A 5,488-nucleotide genomic window follows, 5' to 3' on the forward strand; every position below is an offset into this window, starting at 1 on the left:
TTTTTTTTTTTTTTTTTTTTGGTCATTGGAATTTTTTTCTCCCATTTCTTATGTCACTTGGAAATTGGTTTGCTTTAATCCAGGGGTGGCCATTTATTTGGACTGGAAGGCCACTTAAGGAGTTTTGGTGAGCTGTAGTGGGCCAGCTCAGCACCTGGTCCCCACCCCCCCCGCAACAGTTTAAAGCTCCTGAAGTGGCTCTGCCTCATGCTAAGCTAGGCAGATGGGATGGGGCTGCAGGCAGGCAAGGAGAGGCATCTGGGAGCAGAACGGGCAGGTGGAGCCAAGAAATCAGGACTGCTGGACAGAACAGCCCAGCACTGAGGCCTGGGGCAGAGCCACAATCTGCTCCTGACTCATCCTTGTGATGGGTTCCAGTTCCACCGACATGCAGGGAGAGGATTGCAGCTTTGCTCTGTCACCGCCTGGTGATCCTAGGGTCTCCGTAGACACTGGCCTGGGACCCATGTGGACAGGGTGCACTCAGCCGGGTAGAGGGGGTGGGGCCATGGGTAGGCAAGAAGCAGAGTTCAGAAATAGGATGGGTGGGTAGACTGGTGACATGTATGGGGTGCATATGGGTGCCTGCCATCTGCCGGCATTCAGTGATGTCTGTGGGTGGTCACTGACCTCTGGTCAGCGCTCACCACCCCCTTGTTGCCAACAGCTTACTGCTGCTGCGCTCCTGCCACTACTATGCCCCCCAGCACGCATTGTTTATGGGCATGGGGGGCTAAGAGTAGGATTGGGATCACAGGGCCATAACAGCACAGTGATGGGGCCTGGGGCTGAGTCACAATCTGCTCCCCCCACACCCTTGCCTGCAGAATCAGCACCGATCACAGGGACATGCAGGCAGCAGATCACGGTTCTGCTGTGGGCCCTGGCTCCATGCTGTCACTGCCCAGAGATTCTGGGATGTCTATGGAGACTGGCCTGGGACCCACATGGGCAGGGTGCACTCAACCAGATGGAGGGGATATGGCCATGGGCAGGTGGGGAGCAGAGTCTGGGAAATGGGACAAGTGGGGCTGGGGCCCAGGCAGAGCCGCAATCCACTCCCTACACATCCCTGCCTGCAAAACCCATGCCCAATCACAGGAACATGCACCCAGTGGATCAGGGTCTGTCCTGGACCCTGGCCCTACATGGTCACTGCCCCAAAAATCCTGATCCCAGCTCTGGCCCCACCCACAGGCCATCCCATCTGCTCAGGTGAGCTTGTCCTGCCTAGTCTTCATGGAGACTCCAACCACCCGCTCCATTTGGCATGCTGGTCAGTGGGAGAGGGGCCCAGGCAGCAGGGCTGGGTCCAGTGATGGAGACTGGCAGCATCAGCTGGAAAGAGCTGCTGCTGCTGCTGCAGGGGCTGCCAGGAAGCAAGTCTGATCACTGCACCATCCCAGCCCTGCCATGCAGATGGAGGCAGCAGGACTAGCTGCCGGTGCCATGGCCTGGGCTTCTCCCACCCATGCCTGGGCTGGGCAGGGCTGAGAGATCTGCTGCAGGACAGGCAAAAAACCCTTGGTAAACCAGATCCAGCCCATGGGCCATATTCTGCCCACCCCCATTTTAATATTGCATAGTACTGGTGTCCCTAGTTGACTCCATTTCTACCACATGGTGAAGTTGCCAGAGACTGGGAAATAATCAAGAACCATTGGCAGATGAGATAACCACGATATCAATTTTTCCATAAGTAAGACAAGGGGGCACACTGGGATCAATGCTAGTTGGTTTGTTATACAATTCCAAATGTGCTTAGAGATGGAATGAAAATTATAACAGCAATCAGTGGTGCTCACAGAGCTATGCACAATAAGACATCAAAATACAGTCTACCCAATTCTTCTCTGTTAGATTTTGGCTCCTCAGCTTTTTATTCTCATGATAATCACAAGTATTTAGTGAAGTTCACAGCTACCACCAGGAGGCTCCAAAAAGCTAGATTTGATGAGAATCAAGAAAGGTAGATTTCAGATACCAGAGAGAGTCACGTGGAAAAACAGAGAGGAATGAAAAACAGAAAGTGGAATGAAATTCAAATGGTACATAGTGAAAGGTTAGTACCAAGAAATTCTACTAAATGAGCCATGGGCATTTCAGTTGGAAACAAAGAAAGAAAGTAAGTGACTCAAAATACATTAGAAAATCATAAAGGTAACTGTGAATGACAGTGATGTAGCCATGAGAAAGACCCATGCAAAGGGTATCAAAGGCTCAACAGGCCAGGTGAGGGGCATGGGGCTGGGCTACAGGCCAAGCCAGGTCCACATAGGCCCACGCACTAGATCCAGGACCAGTCCAGGACACCAGGCCATAGGCAGTGGAGGTCAGTCATGACCAACAGATACCACCACAGGCTGGATAAGGCTCCATAGGCTGGAACCAGCTGATGGGCTGCATCTTCGACACCTCTGACCTACGCAATCCTAGAACGTGGCATTTGCAGTAGAGACAGAAGCATTAACAAAAGCAGTTTACAAAGCACTGGGAAAAAAAAACCCTTCATCTATACTACTGCATCCCCTTCCAATCACCCAGGGTCAAGAAAGATATAATTAAAAAATTGGCACCAATGCAGAAGAGGGCTACTGAACTGATCGTTCCATTTTAAACAGACAAGACTGATAATTAGCAGAATAAAGGCAGGGAGGGAATCCAATTGCTCTCTTCAAGTACAGCAGTAGGGGTAAACATCAGGGAGGAAGAAGAGCTGAAGCACAAAGCAGGCACAAGGACAAATGAGCCGTGCTGGTCATGAATAGATCAAATTTAGATGTTAAAAGGAGGAGTGAATAGACTTCCTATAGGAAGTAGCAGCAAGAAACTCAATTGTTTTCAGGATGGAGCAAGGCAGAGTTATACAAGAGCTTACAGGATCATCTGCAATGATTTAGGGATCCAAAACAGAAAGGAGTTTCTTCACTCACCTCAACAACTTTTAGTACGTGAACTTTAAAGTGCAGACTTTACTCATCAGAGCATTTAAACTGCAACTGATTTGTCTAGAAGAAAAAACCCCATAAACCCTGGACAACTGCCAATAAGGAAAGAGGACTGTTTTTTTCCACTCCCCCCCTCCGCCAAAAAAAAAGAAACTGACCACAAAGGGTGCCTGATTATAACATTTGCATCAAGTCCCTTGTAGCTCCAGTTCTGAAAGAGCATTAACATACTGGGGCCAAAGCATCAACAGCACAAGTGCCAGATCTCACCCAGTGTCTGTAAAAATAATGCTCCATCTTGCTTTGCATGCGCATGGAGTAGCACTTTGTTTTCTCCCCACACCACCTCGGTTTCCTCCCCAGAGCCCACCCCCACTGCTCCAGCTTGATCTGCAACATGTTTGCAGGCCGGGGATAGTCGGGGTTAGAGGCCGCCCTTCCCGCCCCCAGGCGGGAAGCTGCAGGGCGCCGGGACCCCCCAGGCAGGTGCGTCGGTGGCTCCAGACCCGGCGGGGAGCAGCGCGCCCCCGCACCTCTCGGGTCCGCCGCCGGCGCTTTGTTCGGCCGGGCCAAGCCGGGGAGGGGGCGCCAGAAGATCCCGCGTGTGCGGCTGCATTTCCCCGGCTCCCTCAGCAGCTGGCGGCAGCCGGGACCTCGGGTCCCGCACGGGCCTCAGGTACGCAGCAGGTGCGGGGCCCGGACCAGGACGGGATCCCCACCGCGCCGGGGGAGTCGCCTGCGCGCAGCGGGGAAAACAGGACGCTGCAACCCGACACCCGCCGCCCCACCCCGGACCGGACAAAGGGGGCCGGCGGGGCCCGGGGAAGAGGAAGCGCGGGGCGGTGTCCAGCCGGGGCTGCCCCTTCCCTGCGGACGCGCCACTTCCCCGGGCCGGGGACCACTCACCGTCCGGCGGGGTGGAGCGGAGCCGGGCGCTGAGGTAGGTGCGGGAGGCAGCAAGGAATCCCGGGGCCGCGGCCACCGCCTGCGCTGCGCTCGGCTCCGGCGGAGCCTTTTGTTGTGATCGAGCCCGGCCAACAGCTGATCCGCTCCGCCCCGCCCCCGCCCGCCGCAGCCAATGGGGCCGCGCTCAGCGCCGCGCCGCGCCCCGACTGGCTGTCACTAACGCACGTGACCCCGCCAAGGCCGGGCCGGCCCGGCAACAAAAGCGGAGAGGAGCCGGGGGGCAAAGGAGGACGGGGGCTGGAGAAAGGGAAGGAGGGGGAAGGGATGGGAGGAGCGAAGCGCGCCTGACAGGAGAGGCTCCCAAGCCCCAGCCGTGGGCTTGTAGGAGCAGGTCGGAGCGGTGAGGGAAGGAGAGGGCCTGCTGCCACTCCCTGCGGGCACAGAGGGCAGAGCTAGCGGCACCGGCCTCTGACGGCTCAGATCAAGCGTAGCGGCTTCTTAACCTGGCAGGGGAAACACCATATATGTGTCGGAGAAGGCAGTTTTCCTGACCTGCATGGCAGGAGCACTGCTCTTCCCACATGGTTCAGGACCCACCTGCCGAGGTGCAGCGGCTTTAAGCCCAGTTCATGGAAATGGGAGCCTTGCTTGCTCCTGGGGCCAAGCAAAACTTGGGGGCATCCAAACCTTAGACCTCCGGGTTTGGGCCTGCACGTAAGATGTCCACCTTTGGGAAGAAAAACCTGTAGCATCCTTATAGGCTACGATGGCTACCACCACAGATGAAAGCGACTTGGGGGTCATGAGTGACCACAAGATGAACATGAGCCTTCAATGTGATGATGCAGCTGGTAAAGCGAGCAAAATGCTGGCCTGCATCCATAGATGCTTCTCAAATCCCAGGACGTCATTCTCAAATCTGAGGCTGCAGCTGGAGTACCGCGTCCAGTTTTGGGCTCCTCAATTCAAAAAGGATGTGGAGAAGCTTGAGAGAGTGCAGAGAAGAGCCAGGCGCCTGATCAGAGGTCAGGAAAACAGACCTTACGGTGACAGGCTGAGAGCCGTGGGGCTCTTTAGCCTGGAAAAGCGCAGGCTGAGGGGTGATCTGATGGCCACCTATAAGTTTATCGGGGTGACCACCAGGATCTGGGGGAACGTTTGTTCACCAGAGCGCCCCAAGAGATGACGAGGTCAAACGGTTATAAACTCCTGCAAGACCGTTTCAGGCTGGACATAAGGAAGAATTTCTTCACTGTCCGAGTCCCACAAGTCTGGAATAGCCTGCCATCAGAGATGGTTCAAGCACCTACTTTGAACGCCTTCAGGAGAAAATTGTATGTTTATCTTGCTGGGATCCTATGACCCCCAGCTGACTTCAGCCCCTTACCCCAGGGGCAGGGACTCGATGATCTTCCAAGGTCCCTTCTAGCCCTAATGTCTATGAAATCTATGAAAGGTTTTGGAAACGTCTGAAGCCCCAGGTGCAGGCAGAGGATGTTTGCTGGTAGTAGGACCACTTATGGTTCTGGACTCTTGGATTTGGAATTAGTTTTGGCTAATTTGGCCCCAGATACAAATGATATATTAAAAAAAAAAAAAATCAAACCCAAAAAACTGGAGCTTCCTGCCTACTT

The 5,488-nt window shown here is 54.5% G+C and overlaps 1 protein-coding gene across 2 annotated transcripts in view; it reads right to left on the reverse strand.

The window, feature by feature from the left end:
• Positions 1–4,001, reverse strand: part of TP53INP1 (tumor protein p53 inducible nuclear protein 1) — a 20,141-nt gene extending 16,140 nt beyond the window's left edge. The window contains exon 1 of one of the 2 annotated variants that reach the window (XM_019527953.1): positions 3,855–3,999. The gene's annotated coding sequence lies outside the window, so the exon portion shown is untranslated. Of the gene's footprint in view, positions 1–3,854 lie in introns of both variants that reach the window. The other variant, XM_019527955.1, reaches the window with a different exon arrangement.
• Between the last annotated feature and the right edge of the window lie 1,487 nt (positions 4,002–5,488).

Source organism: Gavialis gangeticus, unplaced genomic scaffold (assembly GCF_001723915.1).
Source record: "Gavialis gangeticus isolate Ggan-Ray unplaced genomic scaffold, GavGan_comp1, whole genome shotgun sequence".
NCBI lineage: Eukaryota > Metazoa > Chordata > Crocodylia > Gavialidae > Gavialis > Gavialis gangeticus.